Source organism: Stegostoma tigrinum, chromosome 34, assembly GCF_030684315.1.
Source record: "Stegostoma tigrinum isolate sSteTig4 chromosome 34, sSteTig4.hap1, whole genome shotgun sequence".
Classification (NCBI taxonomy): Eukaryota; Metazoa; Chordata; class Chondrichthyes; order Orectolobiformes; family Stegostomatidae; genus Stegostoma; species Stegostoma tigrinum.
The window spans coordinates 7273175-7295674 of record NC_081387.1 but is presented as its reverse complement, the minus strand read 5'-3'; the positions used below and the strand labels follow the sequence as shown (position 1 = coordinate 7295674).

Here is a 22500-nt window from a genome sequence, read left to right as displayed (position 1 = left end):
AGTTTTCTAATGAAGCCTTCTGGTAGGTCTGTGTTTATGATAAACAGCCAACATAATGACACAAGAACACATCAGGTTGAGAGAGTTCCAGGGGAGGAGGGCGAAGCACCAGGGGTAGCAGGGAGAGTGAAAGTCAAGGAGGGGGCAAATGAAGGGAGACTTCAAGTACAGGGAAACATATTAAGCGAAACAAGCAATAACATAGAGGCAACAATGTTGGGAGGGTTGGAACTGATCAAAAACCTTCTTTAGCACTGAGGGGCCAGGACCAAATTACAACCTTTTTCATCAGCTACTTGACACATGATCGGATTGATTCTTTCCCCATGGAGAAACTGAGGCTGCTTCAGTTAAAGTAGGAATCTGAACTGCAGCTTGAGATGTTAAATGATACTCCAAATGTTTCTTATTCATGTACTTATGTATATGTCCTGTAAACGTTGTAATCATATCCATACCCACCACTTTGTTCGGAGGAACCACAGTTTCCACATATGAAGCACTCAGTGTAAAGTTGCCCCTCAACTTTTTAAAATCTTTGTCCTCTCACTGTAGAAATATTCCCCTAGTCTGGAAATCCCCCACCCTAGAGGAAAGATATCAGTCATTCTTCTTATCCCTACCCTCACGATTTAATAAACTGTTATAAGGTCATCCCTCAATCTCCTACGTTCCAGTGGAAAAAGTCCCAGCCTCTCTTCATAACTCTGGCAACATCCTGGTAAGTCTGTTCTGAAACCTTTCTAGTCCCAGAAGAGGCCTCACTAGTGTCCTGTACAGCCTCAACATTATGTCCAAACTCCTACACTCAAAGGTCTGAGCATTGAAGGCAAGCATGCTAAATGCTTTCTTAACAATGTTGTCTACATATGAAGCAAATGCCAAAGAAATATGTACATGAATCCCTATTTCTCTGTTTTGCAACACTACTTTTAAATAAATTCTGCCCCTTTTTTGTTTTACCAAAATGCAATATCTTGCTTTAACTAAATTAAACTCCATCTGCCACTCCTCAGTGCATTGACCCAAATAATCAAGATCTCTTTGTAATCTTAGATAGCCTTCCTCACTGTCCACTATACCTCCAATTTGGTTTCATCCACAAACCTACTAACTATGCCTTCTATATTCTCATCTAAAATCATTCATATAAATGACATAAAAAAGGTGGACTCAATACCAATCCCTGTTAAACACTGCTGGCAATAGGCCTCAAGTCAGAGAAGCGATACTCCATCTCCTGCCGATAAGCCAATTTGTGTCCAATTGGCAAGCTCACCCTGAATCCTATGTGATCTAACTTTACTAATTGGACTACCATTTGGAATCTTGTCAAAGGCTTCATTAAAGTCCAAGTAAACAACATCTTCCAATCTGCCCTCAACAACCTTCTTGGTTACTTACTCAAAAAGAAACTCGACTAAGACTGTGAGATACGATTTCCTTGTACAAAACCATTCTGACTATCCCTAATTGGTTCTTGCCTCTCCATACACGCATGTTACCTTTCAGAATCATCTCCTACAACTTACCCACCACCAATAGATGTCAGGTTCCTCTTATATCCCTTCTTAAACAAGAGACACAACATTAGCCACTCTCCAGGCATCTGGCACCTCACCCATAATTATAGATGACACACACTTCCACAAGAAGCCCCACAATTTAATCCCTAATGTCCCACAACAGCCTGGCATATGTTGGATCAAGTCCTGAAGATTAATCCATTTTTATATTTTCTAAGACCTTCTGGACTACTACTTCTGTAAACTGTTTTCAAAATATCAATATTTATTTCACTGAGTTCTGTAGCCTCCAATTCTTTCTCCACAGTAAAACCTAGTGTGAAATGTTTATTTAATTTCTCTCCCATCTCCTGAGGTTCAACAAACAGATGATCTCTTTGATCTTGAAGGGACTCAACTCTATTTGGTTGTTCTTATGCTCTTAATGCATCTGTACAATTTCTTCAGAATATCCTTAACCTTATCTGCCAAGGCGCTCTCGTATCCTCGCTTTCCTTCCTGATCTCCCTACTAAGAATGCCTCTATATCTTTATACTGTTCAAGAGATTCATTTGAACCCAATTTTCTCTCCATTTTTTAAAATTCTTAACTAGAACCTCTTACCAGCCTTACCTTCCATTCTAACAGGAACATAATGACTCTGAACTCTCATTATCACACTTTTGAAAGCCTCCCACTTATCAGACATCCCTTTACATGTGAACAGTCTACTCCAATCAAGAACATAAAGTTGCTGGAAAAGCTCAGCAGGTTTGGCAGTAGTGTAGGAAAAAACACAGTTAACGTTCAGGTCCGGTGACACTTTCTCTGAATTGATCCAATCAACTTTTCAAAGTTCTTTCCTTACTCCAATTAAAAACTAAGTCTTATAATTTTTTTCATAGCTATTTTTAAATTAATGGAATTATGACAACTTGACCCAGTGCCCCTCTATCAAATCAGTCACTTGTTCTACCTTATTACCCAAGTAAAGGTCAAGTTTTGCTCTTTACCTGGTAGGAACAATGGCATAATGATAAATAATTTTCTTGAACACACTTATCAACTTCTTCACCATCCAAACCCTTAACAATAATAGTCGCAGTCAATGTTTTTAAAATTAAAATCACCTATTAAACTTTGTTATTCTTTTATATATCTGAGATCTCTCTCCATATTTTTTTTCTTCAATTTCCCTTAGACTTGTGGGGTGCCCTATCCTACAATCCCATTAAGGTGATCATTCCTTTCATATTTCTCATATCATACTTGCACTGGATGATTTTTTTAAAAGAAATATCTTCTCTAGCTACAGTAGTAATGTTTTCCTTCATCAAAAAAATGCCACTGCCCAACTCTTTTGCCAACTCTATCCCTCCTCTAATATCTGAAACCCAGAAAGTGGAGCTGCCACTCCTGCCCATCCCTCAGCCAAGTTTCCAAAATAGCTATGATGTTTCAATGCTATGCTCCCAAACATGCTTTGGGTTCATCAGCCTTACCTGTAATACCCATTGCATTTAAATAAATTCAGTTTAATTCTTCACAGTTCCTAAGTTCTGGGATTTCTGAATCCCAATAACACTACACCCTCAGGCAGGCAAATGTGAGGTCAATACAAATAAAGCATCAACACCAGAGGGAGGGAAGATTTAAAGAATTGAAAGAAGAGGAAAGAAATCAGGATACAAACCCATACTCCCACACCCTGATACAACAAAGCCATGTACATAACCCCCAACAAAACATTCCGTCCCCTAAAAGCTAACATCAACACAATACAGAACACCCGGGGAAAAAAAAACTGACAACACAGCACTCCTTTGCATAAACCCTTACATAACAGTGCCCCTCTGATCAAACCCCAATAAAAGAGCCCCTGTAACTAAGCCCCATCTGTTAACAGCAACCCATAAATAAATTCCAACATGGTACAACAGATAATAAAGTGTGAAGCTGGATGAACACAGCAGGCCAAGCAGCATCTCAGGAGCACAAAAGCTGACGTTTCGGGCCTAGATCCTTCATCAGAGCTGGGCCTCTGATGAAGGGTCTAGGCCCGAAACGTCAGCTTTTGTGCTCCTGAGATGCTGCTTGGCCTGCTGTGTTCATCCAGCTTCACACTTTATTATCTTGGATTCTCCAGCATCTGCAGTTCCCATTATCTATGATACAACAGAGTCCTTTTTAAAACGCCAGACAACACAGAGCCCCAGCAAATGAGATTCAACAGAACAGAGCCACTGTAAATTTACTCCTGGGTTATAGTATATTGGGAATTATCGAGGAGAGGGAAAAACAAATGGGTAGAAGCAAAGCTTTATGAAGGGGGAACACTACAGCATCAGCTGTGATTGGCCTTTGTCAGGAGAACAACACAGTCAGTTCTTGGAACTGCACCTCATTGATGTTTTGACACTTGTGTTGAAATGCTTTGACAAGAGTTTGTAAAAAAAAAGTAGCATAGAATTGCAGGTAAATATTTAAGTGTGGATTGTGAATTCATTCACAGGAAGAAAATAGGCAGTAAGGAGAAAATGAGTCACTGTCAGGCTGTGAGTATGATGCAGAGAGAGTTTAAGGGGAGTCAGACAGGATGAGTTAGCATGCAACAGCATAGCAGATAGAATATAAATGTACATAAATGTAAGGCCATTTTGGTGGGAGAAACAAAGGCACAGAGAACTTCTTAAATGATGGGAGTTTGAAAAGTGTTGGAAATTTAGGTCTTCTTGCTCACTGAAAGCTACCATGCATGCGCATCAAGCAAATCAGAGAGCAACACTCAGATAGTAGGAACTGCCGAAACGTCAAGCTTTCCTGCTCCTCTGATGCTGCTTGGCCTGCTGTGTTCATTCAGCTTCACACCATGTTATCTCAGCAACACTTACATTAACCTTTATCCCCAAGAGAATTGGAGTCTCCGGGAAAGACTGTTTCTTCAACTGTATAGAGCACTGGTGAGACCGTGTACTTTGCACAGTCCTAATTGTCTTGCCAGGGAAGCATATATGCCATACAGCCAGTGGGTTGGAGATTTAACAGACAGATTTCAGGAATGGTGGAGAGATTGAGGAGACGAAGCCTGTATTCTCTGAAAGTTAAAAGAATGAGTTAAAGGGATGAGTTGCAGAAAGAAAGCTTCACCTCACTGTAGGGATTAGAACCAGGTAAGAGTCAAAATAAACTGCGAACAACTTAGAACTGAGATGAGTAAGAAGCTCTTCATTCAGGGGCTGATGAACAATTGGGAACTCCTTAAACTAAGGACTGCGGAAGCTTAGTAATTCAACGATTTCAAGGCAGAAATTTCAAGTTTCAAGTCATGAATGACAAGAAGGGATATAGGGATATGGTGGGAATATATTGTTGCAATAGATGCTTTATCATGATCTTGAATGGCAGGCTGAAGGGGTCAAATGGCTTTTTGCTGCTCGTAAGCACCTAAATGGTGCGACTCAAATTGGCAAGAATAATGCTGGCTGTATAGGATTAATTGAGATCAGTTTTCATAACCTTCCTTGTATTGCCCAAGTGTACACTTTATGATACTAACTGATGCGACTGCTGGACAAGTCAGATCCCAAACTGAAACCTGGTTTATTTTTGTTTTAACAAGATGGTCTCTCACTCATGTGAGCACACCATAAGGCAGGTTTGGTTTGAGCAGCCATACATAGGCCTACACCACAGAAGAAAAGCCAAAATAGAATAAACCAAACTCTTTTCAAATAACATGCCTTTAAAGATTCAAAAACATGGTTAAAATTACCATTAATACCAAAGGCACTCAGATATCAAAACAAGATAATAAAACGTGAGGCTGGATGGACACAGCAGGCCCAGCAGCATCTGAGGAGCGCAAAAGCTGATGTTTCAGGCCTAGGCCATTCATCAGAGAGGCGGATGGGGTGAGGGTTCTGGAATAAATAGGGAGAGAGGGGGAGGCGGACAGAAGATGGAGAGAAAAGAAGATAGGTGGGAAGGAGAGTAGAGGTGGGGAGGTAGGGAGGGGATAGGTCAGTCCAGGGAAGACGGACAGGTCAAGGAGGTGGGATGAGGTTAGTAGGTAGGAGATGGAGGTGCGGCTTGGGGTGGGAGGAAGGGATAGGTGAGAGGAAGAACAGGTTAGGGAAGCAGAGACAGGTTGGACTGGTTTTGGGATGCAGTGGGTGGAGGGGAGATTTTGAAACTGGTGAAGTCCACATTGATACCATTGGGCTGCAGGGTTCCCAAGCAGAATATGAGTTGCTGTTCCTGCAACCTTCGGGTGGCATCATTGTGGCACTGCAGGAGGCCCATGATGGACATGTCATCTAAAGAATGGGGGGGGGAGAGTGGAAATGGTTTGCAACTGGGAGGTCCAGTTGTTTATTGCGAACCGAGCGGAGGTGTTCGGCAAAGCGGTCCCCAAGCCTCTGCTTGGTTTCCCCAATGTAGAGGTAGCCACACCGGGTACAGTGGACGCAGTATACCACATTGGCAGATGTGCAGGTGAACCTCTGCTTAATGTGCAAAGTCACCTTGGGGCCTGGGATAGGGGTGAGGGAGGAGGTGTGGGGGCAGGTGTAGCATTTCCTGTGGTTGCAGGGGAAGGTGCCGGGTGTGGTGGGGTTGGAGGGCAGTGTGGAGCGAACAATGGAGTCACGGAGAGAGTGGTCTCTCCGGAAAGCAGACAGGGGTGGGGATGGAAAAATGTCTTGGGTGGTGGGGTCGGATTATAGATGGTGGAAGTGTCGGAGGATGATGCGTTGTATCCAGAGGTTGGTGGGGTGGTGTGGTGTGTGAGAACGAGGGGTATCCTCTTTGGGCAGTTGTGGCGGGGGCGGGGTGTGTGGGATGTGTTGCGGGAAACTCGGTCAAGGGCGTTTTCGACCACTGTGGGAGGAAAGTTGCGGTCCTTGAAGAACTTGGACATCTGGGATGTGCGGGAGTGGAATGCCTCATCGTGGGAGCAGATGCGGTAGAGGCGGAGGAATTGGGAATAGGGGATGGATTTTTTGCAGGAGGGTGGGTGGGAGGAGGTGTATTCTAGGTAGCTGTGGGAGTCGGTGGGCTTGAAATGGACATCAGTTGCAAGCTGGTTGCCTGAGATGGAGACTGAGAGATCCAGGAAGGTGAGGGATGTGCTGGAGATGGCCCAGGTGAACTGAAGGTTGGGGTGGAAGGTGTCGGTGAAGTGAAGGAACTGTTCGAGCTCCTCTGGGGAGCAAGAGGCAGCGCCGATACAGTCAATGTAACGGAGGAAGAGGTGGGGTTTGGGGCCTGTGTAGGTGCGGAAGAGGGACTGTTCCACGTAACCTACAAAGAGGCAGGCATAGCTGGGGCCCATGCGGGTGCCCATGGCCACCCCCTTGGTCTGTAGGAAGTGGGTGGAATCAAAAGAGAAGTTGTTGAGGGTGAGGACGAGTTCGGCTAAGCGGATGAGGGTGTCGGTGGAGGGGGACTGGTCGGGCCTGTGGGACAGGAAGAAGCGGAGGGCCTTGAGGCCATCTGCATGCGGAATGCAGGTGTATAGGGACTGGATGTCCATGGTGAAAATGAGGTGTTGGGGGCCAGGGAATTGGAAGTCCTGGAGGAGGTGGAGGGCATGGGTGGTGTCACGGACGTAGGTGGGGAGTTCCTGGACCAAAGGGGAGAAAATGGAGTCCAGATAGGTGGAGATGAGTTCGGTGGGGCAGGAGCAGGCTGAGACGATGGGTCGACCAGGGCATGCAGGTTTGTGGATTTTTGGAAGGAGATAGAAACGGGCCGTGCGGGGTTGGGGAACAATGAGGTTGGAGGCTGTGGGTGGGAGGTCCCCTGAGGTGATGAGGTCATGAATGGTGTTGGAGATGATGGTTTGGTGCTCGGACGTCAGCTTTTGTGCTCCTGAGATGCTGCTGGGCCTGCTGTGTTCATCCAGCCTCACATTTTATTGTCTTGGATTCTCCAGCATCTGCAGTTCCCATTATCACAGATATCAAAACACTTCTTTTACATATCCCTTAGTTACAATTTTCAAACCAGAGAGATTCTCCTTTTTTAAAAATCACCTCAGTCAACTGCGACTTCAGCACCGGAGAATCTGATTGCTCAGGCTCCAGGCAAAGGCTTTCTCAGCTTCAACTAATCCCCTCGGGATTTTACTTAAACACTTCTGGTCTGGAACTATTATTAAACATCGTATCCTGACAATCTACTTTTATCAATCATAAACTATCTTCTCCATGTCTCAGGAGACATCCACCTTGAGTTCTCTTTTGGTGGATATCTAAGGTATCGGAGCAGAGGTGGGTTCATAAATCTGAGGTATAGATAACTTAGGGAAACTAGGAGCTCAATGCCATACTCCGTATTTATACTCGCCATTTACCATATCAGCCCTTCTTTCAGATCGCCAGCAGCCACTGTGTTCTTCCTTCCTTGCCAGACCCAAACTGGTAATGAGACCTTCTCCGACCCCAGACCCATTACCCTCTAAACAAGAGTTAAAGCCCATGCATGCAGCCTGACTGTGAAACCCTCCAAAGGCACCATTAGCCTCTGATCGAGGGTTGGTGATAGAATAAAAACAACTAAACACTGCTAGTGAACCTTTCTTCTCTGGAGGTGGCTCTCTGAAGCAGCAATTCACTAAACAGGATTATATATTATTCCTAGAATACTGCAAAATCTTCCTGTTTATAAAATATATCAATTACCACTCAAGTGCCCAGATTGGACCTGCCTCCATTGCACTGTCAGACAGAGTACGGTTAGCCTCAACCTCCTGCTGAGCGGCAAAATATTTCCTTGTGTCCTCATTACTTCCTTCAATGATTACATTATACATATGCTCTATTTGTCAATGCCCAATACACAACTTGGTGCTGAGACCCCTCTAACTACACATGGGCCTTTACTGCAAGTGCTCTCTGTTCCACTTCACTTTTCAATAACCTCACCAAAACCCAACTAGTCGCTCCACAGCATTACCAATTGATTTAGGTTTAATGCCCTGGTACACAGAATGACACTCAGGCCTCTTCAAACTCCATTACCCACCTAAAGAAACCACTTCACACAGAAGGACCAACACCAACAATCCAAATCATAATAAATTCCACCAAAAGCACGGAACAGTTTCTGGGGAATCAAGAGAATGCCTGCGCTGACTGGATTAATATTTCTCCTTATTCAGGCATCATCGTACTTGATGATTGGATGGCTTGGTCATATCTCATTGGGATAAAAACTAGTATGAGTCAAAAGAACAAAAAAAAGCGAAGTACACCACAGGAAGAGACCCTTTGGATCTCCAAGCCTGTATTGGTCATCATGCTGTAATTAGTACAAAACCTTCTGCTCTTATTCAGTCCATATCCCTCTGTTCCCTATCTATTCATGTAGCCATACAGGAGCCTCCTAAATGTCACCTGCATGCCCACTTCCAACACCTCTTCTGGCAGTGCATTCCAAGCTGCGACCATTTTCTGTGTGAATAACTTCCCACTCCTTAAACTTTCCCCCTCTCACCTTCAGCCTGTGCTCTTTCGTAAGTGAATCTTTAAACCTGGCAAAAAGCCTCTGCCTATCCACCTTATCCATACCTCTCAAATTTTGTAGATCTCTGTCAGGTCTCCACTTAGCTGCCGTCTTCCCAGTGAAAACAATCCTCGTCTTTTTTACCTTTCCGCATAACCGATACCTCAAGATCGGGCAACAACTTCTCTGCATTGTTTCCAAACCTTCCATGTCCTTCTGGTAGCATGGCAACCAAAACTGGACACAATACTCTGAAATGTGGCCTAACAAGGATTTTATATAGCTGCAACATGGTTTGCCAAGTCTTGTACTCCATATCCCGGCCAATGAAGGCAAGAATACCATATGCCTCCGTAATTACCTTGGCCAACTGCATTGCCACAGTTAGGGAAGTCAGCAGATGGAAGCCTGGAGATTCCCTACCAGCATCAATTGCCAGAATTAAACATTCCAAGTATTTTGGAGCCTGCAATCAGAAAAATACAATGACCTGCACCAGATGCCAAGAAAGAAAACTGAACAATGTCCAGATCATTAAGAACAAAACACAAAGGAGAAGTCTGGCACAGTACAGGCCCTTCAAGCCTGTGCCGATCACCATGCCCTGACTAAATTAAAAACAAACCTTATGTCCTTATTCAATCAGTATCCATCTATTCCCTTCTTATTCATGTAATTATACAGATGCCTTTTAAATGGCACCAACGTGCCTGCTTCCACCATCTCCTCTGGCAGTGCATTCCAGGCTCCTACCACTCAGTAGGAAAAACTTCCCTCGCACGTCTCCCTTAACCTTTTGCCCTTTCATCTTAAACCTATGCCCCTTGTAATTGAAACGGAAAATTAATAAAGCCTCTGACTATCCACGTCTCATAACTCTGTAGACCTCTATCAGGTCTCCTGAGCCACCATCTTCCAGTGAAAACAATCCTAACTTTAAGCTTTCCTCATTGCCAATGCCCGAGAGACCAGGCAACATACTGGTGAACTTTCTCTGTACTGTCTCTAAAGCTTCCAAATCATTCTGGTAACGCAGGGACCAAATGCTCGAAACGCGGCCTACCAAAGGTTTTACACGGCAAACCATGTTGCAGATAACTTTTGTACTCCATGCCCTGGCTGATGAAGGCAAACATGCCACATGCCTTCTTAAATCACTTTTGACCACCCGTTTTGCCACTTTTAAGGAACTGTGGGCCTGCACACCCAGATCAGACTGTATTTTAAAGTTCCTAAGGGTTCTGCCACTAACAGTATAGTTCACACCTAAATTTGATCCTCCAAAATGCATCGCCTTGCAGTTATGTGGATAATCTCTACCTGCCATTGCTGTGCCGAAGTCGCGAATCTATCTACATCCTGTTGTATCCTTTCACAGTTGACAGCACAATCAGCAACTCTATCAATCTTGGTGTCATCTGCAAACTTACCAATCAGACCACTCACGTTTTCCTCCAGATCATTTTTTTATGCTACTAACAGAGGGCCTAAGACTGATTCTTGTGAAACACCACTAGTTACCAATCTCCCAATCTGAAAAACACCCTTACACCGCTACCCTTTGTCTTCTATGACCAAACCAGGTTTGTATCCATCTAGCCAGCCCACCCCGAATCCTACGTGATTTTAGTTTTTGAACCAATCTGCCATGTGTGACTTTATCAAATACCTTACTGAAGTCCATATTAACTAGATCCACAGCTCGGCCCTCAATGATCTTTGTCACATATTCAAAAAATTTGATCAGGTCGGTGAGACATGAATTTCCCATAAAAAACCATGCTGCCTGTCGCTAACTCGTCCATTTTCTTCCAAATGTGCATATATCCTGTCCTCAGAATCTCCAAGCGCTTCCCTGCCACAGATGTCAGGCTCACCAGCCTATAATTTTCTGGGTTATCCCTACCTCCTTTCTTAAACAAGGGGACAGCATTCACTAATCTCCAGTCCTCTGGAACCTCACCTGTGGTCAACAAGATTTTGAAGATATCTGCTAATGCCCCAGCTATTTCTTCCCTTGCCTATCACAGTTACCTGGGATAGATCTCATCTGGCGCTGTAGAGTTTTCTACCTTAATGCAATTTAGGATACCAAAAACTTCCTCCTTTAACCTACTGACATTTTCTACAGTATTCACACACTCAAATACAAAGTACTTATTAAGTATGGCTTCATGCATAAGTTCACTCCTTTGTCATTGAGGGGGTCTACTCTTTCCCTTGCTACCCTGTCTCTTCTAACATATGCATAAAAAGCCCTGGGATTCTCCTTGGCCCTGTTTACTAAAGACATTTCATGGCTCCTTTAAGACTTCACAATTGTTCTGTCTCAAGGGCTTTGTCAGTTTATAGCTGCCTAGACCCATCATATGCTTCCTTTGTCATCAGGAAGGACAATGGTAGCAGATGTGGAGGGAAACCACCACCTTCTCGTGTACATTTAGATGGGCCAGTTGTGCCCACCTACCTAGAAAATAAGAAAGTTCCAGCTTAAACTCTTATAATCAGTGTCTCAGCTAAGAAAGGCAAGGTTCCCACACTTTCCTGCCCAGCTTATCTACGTTAACTCCATCGGGGATCTGTTGACTTTCAGTGCATATCTGTTTCCACACACTTCTCAGATTTTGCTTTACTTGTCTGGTTTGCCTTCTGACTACCGAGATTTGTCTTTCTGCTTTGTGTGTAATTGCTAATGTGTACTCATTGCAATTTGCCTGCTTATTTGATGTTTAAATTCCATGTGGATTAACGAAATTATTTTGATTTTGGTTTGATTGCAAAAGAAAAGTTATAAAAACTGAAATCTTGTTCATTGCTTTGATGGGGTCATTGTGTAAAATTGTTTATTTTGATTTGTAGATTACTATGGAGATAACGGATAACCTACAAAGGCTACCCACATCAATAGTCACAACAGAGTTATAGACTGGCTGGGCAGTTGTCCACTAGTATAGACACAATGAAATGAATGGTCTGTTTCCATGCTGTAAATTCCTGTGAACACTATGAAGAGAAGTAAATTAGTGCAAAAGCAATGTGGAGGTATTACAGATTTTTTTTAAAAAAGTAGAGTGATTCAGGAAGAAAATCAAAGATATTATTGGCCATGACAGCTGAGAGCAAAACATCTGAGTAAAATAAACTGTAAAACAGAATAAGAGAATCTATATTAGTTATACGGTTGAAAGAATTTACAAGATAAGGAGATATGAATTTGAAGTTCTTGGAATTGAAGGATAGAAAAGTAAATATTGAGATGTTGCCAAACCTGGAGCTAATGTAGAAGTAACATGCAAACAGAAATTTACAGTTCACTGCTGAATGAAGGAAGGGAGAAATCTTGTAACAAAGCAAAAAAATCTTAAAGATTACCTTCATCCATCACCTGAATCAACTTCGCCACTACCAAAGTCAATTGAGATTAACAGAGAATTGGAATTATCAAACAATAGTTTAGGGTGCAGTCTTTATATGCAAGATAACAAAGTGTGGAGCTGGATGAACACAGCAGGCCAAGCAGCATCTCAGGAGCACAAAAGCTGATGTTTCGGGCCTAGACTCTTCATCAGCTTTTGTGCTCCTGAGTTGCTGCTTGGCCTGCTGTGTTCATCCAGCTCCACACTTTGTTAACCTGGAATCAGGCTGGTTTGATTCCAAAAGCAGGAATTTATAAATGCCACACTGACTGTCAGCACAAATTGTGTGCTGCTTGAACAAAATAAAGTGTATCTGCAAAATTAAACAAACATCTTGGATGAAATGATTCACCCCACAGATTTATATTTGTGTCGTGTGTGTGTAAGAAAGGGTCTGTGTTTGTGTGAGAGAGATTGCTGTAAATTTCTGTTTGCATGTTACTTCTACATTAGCTCCAGGTTTGGCAACATCTCAATATTTACTTTTCTATCCTTCAATTCCAAGAACTTCAAATTCATATCTCCTTATCTTGTAAATTCTTTCAACCGTATAACTAATATAGATTCTCTTATTCTGTTTTACAGTTTATTTTACTCAGATGTTTTGCTCTCAGCTGTCATGGCCAATAATATCTTTGATTTTCTTCCTGAATCACTCTACTTTTTTAAAAAAAATCTGTAATACCTCCACATTGCTTTTGCACTAATTTACTTCTCTTCATAGTGTTCACAGGAATTTACAGCATGGAAACAGACCATTCATTTCATTGTGTCTATACTAGTGGACAACTGCCCAGCCAGTCTATAACTCTGTTGTGACTATTGATGTGGGTAGCCTTTGTAGGTTATCCGTTATCTCCATAGTAATCTACAAATCAAAATAAACAATTTTACACAATGACCCCATCAAAGCAATGAACAAGATTTCAGTTTTTATAACTTTTCTTTTGCAATCAAACCAAAATCAAAATAATTTCGTTAATCCACATGGAATTTAAACATCAAATAAGCAGGCAAATTGCAATGAGTACACATTAGCAATTACACACAAAGCAGAAAGACAAATCTCGGTAGTCAGAAGGCAAACCAGACAAGTAAAGCAAAATCTGAGAAGTGTGTGGAAACAGATATGCACTGAAAGTCAACAGATCCCCGATGGAGTTAACCAGGTTAACAAAGTGTGGAGCTGGATGAACACAGCAGGCCAAGCAGCAACTCAGGAGCACAAAAGCTGATGAAGAGTCTAGGCCCGAAACATCAGCTTTTGTGCTCCTGAGATGCTGCTTGGCCTGCTGTGTTCATCCAGCCTCACATTTTATTATCTTGGAATCTCCAGCATCTGCAGTTCCCATTATCTCAGTCTTTATATGCAACTCGTTCTTATGATATGGCATGCAAAGCTTTAAAGGTAAAGAACAATGTAAAGGTAGACTAAAATAAAAGGAGCTGATAGATACTTACAACGTTTTGAGGATAGGACAGAGACGCGGGACTAATTTCAAAGGGATAGACGTGTATAAAAGGCCAAATTACTTTCTCCTGTGCTTCATCATTGAATTTTGGGCTCCATGGGTTTCAATGCAATCTGTTTAACTGGCAGGCGGAGTAGTCCTGTGCCTGAGCCTGAGCGGTGGGAGCACACCGGATGCTTGCGGGGGGTGGTGTGGTGGAAACTCTGCAGAATCACGAGTAAGAGGCCGCAGGGAACTCGCAGTCCAGTTTTCTCCACCTCTTCCCCCCTCCCCAGGTCGGAGTCTGGGAGGTTTCATGGATGGAGCCGAATCAATGATCAGTAACGACGCCACTAAACGGTGCAACAGGCTGGACCCGTTGGGCTGAATGTCTTCTCGCCGTTCGTGCCAACACCGCCCTCAGCCAGTGACCTCATAGCCCCGCGGATAATTAGTCCACCACGCCTGGGCCTGGAGTCGGAGGACGAGGAGACATTGCTGGGGCGTCCGTCACCGATCCTGACGCAGGACGAGGTGCCCAGTTCATTCCTCGGATGGCAGGCAGCACCTCCTTCTGGGGGCCTCGTCCGTGAGGATCTCCGACACTGCCACCAACATCGGATCCGCTTTCCAGGACGGTTTGGGCCTGTTACTAGAGCAACGCCGTTCAAAAATGCGCGCTGGCGAAGCGGCCGCTGGAGGCAACGGAAGTGACATCAGCGCCCACCCGTGTGACGGGATACGTCTCCCGGGGGATGGGAAACGTTGTCCTGGAGACGAGAGGGAACTGTCAATCAAAGGCGTGTTTGTGTGTTTATGGACGATATTGCAATCGCAAAATGGACAATACTACTGAACGTGAACTGAAACATTCAACATAAGGAATACACGTAAATACAAACTATAATTTATCATAAAATTACACAAACTAAGAGCGGGCATGGGGAACGCAGACAATAATTTACGAGCTTTGTATGATTGGCAAATGTGGTGATAGAACATTTATTTTTCACATTTGAATATGTACTTATATATCCTGAATACCTGGAGTCCACGCACTGATCCCTGTGGTAACCACACTCATGACTGCTTGCCCTTCAGAAAAGATCCATTTCTTCCTACTCTTTGTTTTCTGTCTGCCACCAGCTCTCTGTCCCTGTCGATACAATACCCTCTATCCCATACATGATAGAGAAAATGATAGAATAGAGCTATATAAGTTTAGAAATTTCGGAAGAGGACTGCGATATATTTGGACAAATTGCATTTGAGAGGGTTCAGATACTATCGTCCTTTGTGACATTAACGTTTGATAAATTCACCAGGCCCAGATACAATGTGTCCCAAGATGCTGTGGGAGGCAGAGAGGAGAGAAGTTCAAATCCTCTTTATGTACAGCAGACAACCAATGTGGTATCATTCCTCATGAAGGATGGTAGGAATAAACCAGTGAACAGTAGACAAATGATTAACATCCTTGTAGGAAATTATCAGAAACATACCTGAGGGAGGGCCAAAGTATTCTCCACTTGGAGAGGTAACAATAAATCAAGGATTTTCGGTATGGCTTTGTCAATTGGACATCATGTCTGGCAGTTTGATTTAGTTTTCACTAGATATGCCTATGAGAATGGTATACTGAATGTCGTCAATAAGGACTTCATAAGGCTTTTGACAGGGCCTCACACTCAGACCAATAAAGAAGGAAAACATCCATAAGAGGGGAGCAGTTTAGCAAATTGGATCTAAAACCGAGCTAGGGACAGGTAGCAAAGTGTAATGATCAAAAGTTGTTTTGTGAGCAGAAACCTGAGTCCAGTGTATATCAAAATGTATTTTTAAAAAACACAAAAAAACCTGCGGATGCTGTCAATCAGGAACAAAAACAAAGTTGCTGGAAAAGCTCAGCAGGCCTGGCATTATCTGTGAAGGTAAAAACAAAGTTAACGTTTCGAGTCTGCTGACCCAGTCTGAGGAATGGTCACCAGACCTGAACCGTGTATACTGAAGTGTTCTGCGCTTGAATCTTTGCTCTTTCATTTGGATAGTAAGTGACCTAAACATGAAATCAAGCTTAATCAGTAAGTTTGCAGATGACATTAAATTTTGCAGTGTGCTAAATAATGACGGGGACAAAACTTAGGCTGCAGGATGATATACATTGGGTAGTCAGATGTGGGGGTGGGTGTTGAGATTGCAGAACAGTGTGAAATGAATTTAATCTGCAGAAGCATTAGATGCTGCATTTGGAAGGTCTGACATGGCAAGGGAATACAGGCTGAATGGTAGGACCCTAGAAATTACAGAGTGTCAGAGGGATCTTGGTGTACATATCTACAGCTCCTTGAAAACAACAGCACTGGTGGTTTGTGTAGTTGAGAAGGCATATGAAATACCTGTATTTATAAGTCAAGACATTGTATCCAACAGCAAGAAAGTTATGATGGAGCTGTGTAATATAAGTAGGTGACAGCTGAAGTTGTGCGCAGTTCTCATTGCCACACAATAGAAAAAATGTGATAGCATATGGAAGAGTGCAGAAAACAGTTGCCGAGACTGGGCTGGAGCATTCAGCTCCGAAAAGAAAGCAGATAAGCTTGAATTGTTTTCATTAGAGCAGAGAGGGTGACCGATCTGATCGGTACATAGTTATGAGGGGTGTTGATAGGGCTGAAAGGAAGAAATGCTTTCTGTTAGTAGCCAGGCCACTAGCAAAGGTGCACTGAAGCAAGGTAAAGTGCAGGAAGTATCAAGGGGATTAAAATAAGGGTTCCCCCCCCCCCCCCCCACCCCAGAGTGTGTTGGATATCTGGAACTCACTGCCTGAAGTTTTGTGTTGAGAACCAGCACAACCTGTGACAAATATTTAGAAGACCAATAAATGCGTTATTGCAGGCAAGGCTAGGGGTCAAGAGCAGGAAAATACCACTAGAGTAGATCAATGTTTGATGACAGGGACAGCACGATGGGCCGAAGGGCCACTTTCCGTTCTGCAGAAAATTGGAACTAAAACAATCCTACATGAACACAGAAATGCTTGAATCCTCTCGCCACGATCAGATGGCTGATGATTTTCTCGTTCTTGCAGATAAGATGTGCAAAGGAATTTTGGTTTTTCTTTCCCCAGCAAAGAGGCAGCTTACTTCACGGTCTCGTGTAGGCTGGGAGCACTCTCGAAATTGAGAAATTGTGACATGTTAAAAACCATTTTATTAATTGTGGAGAGTTGTTAAGACCTAGACTACACTGCCAGGGCGTAATGAAGATAGATTCAATCACGTCCTTCAAAAGGCGTTGGAGCTTAAACTGAAAAAGAAAAAGAAGACATTGCTAGAATAAGAGACGATTTGGAGGCGTTGGTTTTGGGCTGCAATGGACAAAGTAAAAAAATCACACGACACCGGGTTATTGCCCAACAGATCCTTCTTCAGAAAGCAGGACAATCGATCTCGGTGTGGTATTGATTAAAATGGATCAGCAGAGGACCGAGCTGTTAAATATGTTTGACCCTCAGAAATAATGAGACAAAAAGCGAAAAGATGGGATTATTTTAGATTGGTATCATGGCCAGCACAGGCATGGTATGCTGTAGGGCCTGCTCCTTTGCTGTGTTGTTCGGCAATATAGGAAAAGGTTTACATCACCACAATTATTTCTGAACATTTATGACGATTGTAGTTAATCATTGTCGCCTTTCCCTGGTGGTCTAGTGGTTAGGATTCGGCGCTCTCACCGCCGCGGCCCGGGTTCGATTCCCGGTCAGGGAAGTCAACTTTTACGTAACAGTTGACATCAGTCACTGCGTTGGTGTTATTTTGCTTTATCGCATTCTGTTTCGCTCTGAAACAAATGTTTGCAAATGACTGAGGGCAATTTGAATGTCCGGCGGAAGTTAAATAAAACGCTGCACGCCGTCCATTTTGATTCTCAAATCCGAGAATGTGCTAAAATCGAATACGAGTTACTGAAACATCAGCACACACTTTAACAAACATTTCCGGGTTTCAAATCGTACACATCAGAATGGGAACATATCGATTTCTAAGTTCCTATATTCCGGAAAGAGTTTCCAGATTTCTGCCACATCCCACTCGAAAAGCTGACTCGGTTTCTCCATCCACAAATGCAACCATGCCAGCTGAGCATTTCTCCCACTCTTTGGTCTTCTGTCACATTTCTCGCCTGTATACGTTTTTCCTTCTATTGCGAATTTTCTCCACCGTTTGTGGAGAGCTGCCAATTATGTGAACGCGTTAGGGTTTATTTCAGTTTCGCGTTGTGATTCGGATGTCAGTACCGATGCATGTTTCCCCGGAATTCAGGTGTGGATAAAATCAACACAGGAGCTTAACAGGTAACAAGGTGTAGAGCTGGATGAGCACAGCAGGCCAAGCAGGATCGGAGGAGCAGAAAGGCTGACATTTCGGGCCGAGACCCTTCTTTAGAAATGGGGGAAGGGACGGGGAAAAGGATTCTGAACTAAATAGGGAGAGTGGGGGAGGCGGATAGAAAATGGATAGTGGAGAAGATAGGTGGAGAGGATGGAACCAGTAAAGGTGAGTGTAGGTGGGGAGGTAGGGAGGAGATAGGTCAGTCCAGGGAGGACGGGTGGGGCTTGAGGTAGGAGGAAGCGCAGGAGGCGGCGACAAACTGGGCTGGCTTCGGGACGCGGTAGGAGGAGGAGAGATTTTGAAGCTTGTGAAGTCTACATTCATAACATCGGGCTGCAGGGTTCGAAGTAGGATATGACATGCTGTTCCTGCAACCTTTGGGTGGCGTCTGTCGTGGAGAATGACCAGGAGACGTAAAGAGTTCTTCAAGAAAGTAAACCTTTATTTGCAAACAAAGGCTGTGACAATCAGAAATTGGCTTTCCGATCGCCCCCGATCCTCGAGGCTTGATATCCTTTCTACATTTTCAGTTATCATGCTCTTTCTCAGGTTGCCAGCATAAACAATTGTATTAATTAGCGTTATCTCTCCAAGTTATTCGTCGGCTGAATAATCTCTGCCACAAATATTTCTCAACTTATTAGACTATGATTATTTTCTGCCACAAATAGTCTCTTCTACTCCAAACTTAATCTATAAGATAGTGATTATTTATTACTACATCTGCCACAATGGTCCTTCGCCTCCGGTTGACCCCATTACATCGTGCTAGTCGTTGCCTCGGGTAGGCACCATTACATCATGCTAGTTCTAAGTTACATGCTTTAATTAACCTAATTAAGCTGCCGTTATTAGCTAGCCTAGTTATACTACCATTGTTCTACACTCCCTTGACCTATGCCAAAGCACCTCATTCTCTTAAGGTACAGCATTTCATTGATTATTGTAACATTCCGTATTTCAGTACATCATCCTACTGGTCACTGTAAGATTTAACCCTTTATCTGCCCCTATGTTTTTATTTTCTATCACATCATAGTGGCACTGCAGGAGGCCTAGGATTGACATGTCGTCTGAGGAATAGGAGGTGGTGTTGAAATAGTTCGCGACTGGGAGGTGCGGTTGTTTATTGCGAACCAAGCGTAGTTGTTCTGCAAAGCAGTCCCCAAGCCTCTGCTTGGTTTCCCTGATGTAGAGGAGGCCACAACGGGAACAGCGGATATAGTATACCACATTAGTAGATGCGCAGCTGAACATCTGCTTGATGTGGAAAGACTTCTTGGGTCCTGGGATGGGGGTGAGGGGGGAGGTGTCGGGGCAGGTGTAGCGCTTCCTGCGGTTGCTGGAGGGGAGTGTGGAGCAGACAAGGGAGTCCCGGTGACAGTGGTTCCTCCAGAAAGTAGATAAGGCAGGGGAGGAAAGAATGTCTTTGGTGGTGGGGTCAGATTGCAGATGACGGAAGTGTCGGAGGATGATACGTTGGATCCGGAGGTTGGTGGTAGTACTTGAGGATGAGGGTGATTCTGTTTCGGTTGTTGTTGCAGGGAAGGGGTGTGAGGGATGAGTTGCGGGAAATGCAGCAGAAACGGTTGAGGGCGTTCTCGACCACGGGAGGTAGGGGGTGGGGGGATGTAGTTGTGGTCCTTGAAAAACGAGGACATCTGAGTTGTACAGGAGTGGAATGCCTCATCCCAGGAGCAGGTGCGTTGGAGGCAAACGAATTGGGAATAGAGTATGGCAACTTTTCAGGAAGGTGAGTGGGAGGAGGTGTATTTTTGGTAGATGTGGGCATTGATGGGCTTGAAATCAGGAAGAGGTGGGGTTCAGGGCCACTGTAACTACGGACGAATATGACATGCTGTTCCTGCAAGCATTGGATGGCATGATTGTGGCACTGCAGAATGCCCAAGATGGACATGTAGACTGAAAAATGGGAGGGGGGTGTTGTAATGGTTTCACGTAACCTACAAAGAGGCAGGCATAGCTGCATCGCATATGGGTACTCCTGGCCACCCGGCTTTGTGTGTAGAAAGTTGGGGTGGGATTTTAAAGAGAATTTGTTGATGGTGAGGACGAGTTCAGCTAAGCGGATGAGGGTGTCAGTGGAGGGGGAATGGTCGGGCCTGTGGAATAGGAAAAAGCAGAGGGACTTTAGGCCATCTGTGTGAGGAATGCAGGTATATAGGAACTGGACATCCAGGGTAAAGATGAAGTGTTGGGGACCGGGAATTGGAAGTTTTGGAGGAGCGTGGGTGATGTCACGGACGTAGGTGGTGTGTTCCTGGACCAACGGGAAGGAAATGGAGTTGAGATAGGTGGAGATAAGTTCGGTGGGGCAGAGGCAGGTGGGGACAATGGGTCAAACATGGCAGTCAATTTGGTGGATTTTGGGAAGGAGATAGAAGCAGGCGGTGCGGGTTTGGGGAAGGATGAGGTTGGCGGCTGTGGGTAGGAGGTCACATGAGATGATGAGGTTGTGGATGGTTTGGGACATGATGGTTTGGTGGTCGAGGATGCGCTGATGATCGTGGGCCCATAGGAAGAGGTGTTGGAGAGTTAGCGCCTGGCCTCGGCGCTGCAGAGGTCAGTGCGCCATGCTTCAACTGTGCCGCCCTGGTCCGCGTGTTTTGTGGTGAGGTTGGGATTGGAGCGGAGGGCTGCACGTTCTTTTCCAGCAACTTTGTTTCTTTCCTGATTTACAGCATCCACAGTTCTTTCCGTTGACTGAGGGGAGTGGAGAGGTTGAGGCGATTGAAGTCTCGATGGCAGTTGCAGGTGATGAGTTCGTGGGAGGGTAGGTGGACTTGGGGTGGTGTCCAGGAGTAGGGGGTGCGTTGGAGGCGGGAGAAGGGATCAGTAGAGGGATAGTTCGGCTCACGATCAAAGAAGAAAGCGCGGAGGCGGAGATGACGGGAAGAACGGTTCAACGTCCAAACGTGAGCGGTATTGGTTGATATGTGGGTGGAGGGTGGAACTTATCAGGTTAACCAGGGAATAGGCGCGATTGGACGTATGTTCGCACCGTCCACATCAGTTGCATACTCTTTGTTAGATATTTTCCAAATAGTGCTGACAACGCAAGCTGTTGCTTCCTACTGAGCATATGGTTAGTATCCCCACCTGTCACGAGAGACACCGGAGTTGAAGTCCCCGGCGGGGAGTTTTAGTTTGGCTTTTCACGCCGGAGATAGTATGGTCTGTAAAATAAATAATATTGGTCCATATGCCACATTCCGCTGCACTCCGAAACAAAGTTAACGAATGTTCAATTGGTATCTGGAGTGTCAGGAAAAGTGTCACAAATGCTGCTCTCTCTAAGAATTTGCTCTCAGAGAATGTGTTAAAATGGGTGAGCAACTGAATCACTCGCACTAATTTCCAGAAGTATCTCAGGGGTCGAGTCTCACAGGTCTCTAGGGAAACATATCCTTCACCCAGTCGTTACACTCCTAAAGGATTGTCCTTAATTCTGCGACATGCCACTCGAAAAGCTGACACGGTTTCTCCCTCCACAAAAGCAGCATTACCAGCCCGAAATGATGTTTCTCGAAAGGAAAATGACGGCAGATATTGTTTTTCTTTGCAGATCCATGGTTAACAGCTGCTGACTTTGAGCAAAACAGATGCATGATGTTTACAGATATGAAAACAAAGACTCCTCAAGTACATGCAATCCTGTGTGAAACGTTTCCGCATATTTTCAGCTGCTAACACAAAAGCGAGTAACAGTAAACAATCTTGCGAAAAACAAAGTATTACAACAGAACGAACACTGAAATGAAAGCAGAAAATGCTAGAGAAAATAAGGAGCATCCGCCTTAATTCATGGAGAAAGGAAGAGAGTCCGATCTTACTGCTGTTCAGAGATAGAAGCAACTGCAGATGCTGGAAAATGTGAGATAACAAGGTGGAGAGCTGCCTGAAGCCAGCCGGCCGAGCAGCATCAGAGGAGGAGGAAAGCTGACGTTTCGGGCCTTGACTTTACTTCAGAAATTGCTGAATTGTCTACGGAAAATTCTACACCTTGTTCTGTCCGATCTTACAGTTGTTCAGTTTCTCCAGCATTTTGTGATTTTAATTCAGAGAACATCTGTTTGCATTTTGAAATTTCGATGGTGGCTATAAAGTGAATAGAGTGGGCCCGATGTTGTGCGAGACCCTGTTTCTTCACTCCGTCGCTAAAATTGTTTTCGACGACTTCAGTACCTTAATGGGATTGATATAATAAAA

The 22500-nt window shown here is 44.2% G+C and overlaps 2 long non-coding RNA genes and 1 other non-coding gene across 3 annotated transcripts in view; 2 read left to right on the top strand and 1 right to left on the bottom strand.

Moving 5' to 3' along the window:
• Nucleotides 1-14594, bottom strand: part of LOC125446429 (uncharacterized) — a 20292-nt gene extending 5698 nt beyond the window's left edge. Inside the window, exon 1 of the long non-coding RNA XR_007246396.2 lies at nucleotides 13890-14594. This is a non-coding gene — a long non-coding RNA (uncharacterized LOC125446429). The remainder of the gene's footprint in view (nucleotides 1-13889) is intronic.
• Nucleotides 14570-22500, top strand: LOC132206280 (uncharacterized). The gene is made up of 3 exons (XR_009442955.1): nucleotides 14570-14769; nucleotides 20973-21045; nucleotides 21857-22500. It is a non-coding gene; the product is annotated as an uncharacterized LOC132206280 (long non-coding RNA).
• trnae-cuc (transfer RNA glutamic acid (anticodon CUC)) lies at nucleotides 17575-17646 on the top strand. Its single transcript has one exon. It is a non-coding gene; the product is annotated as a tRNA-Glu (tRNA).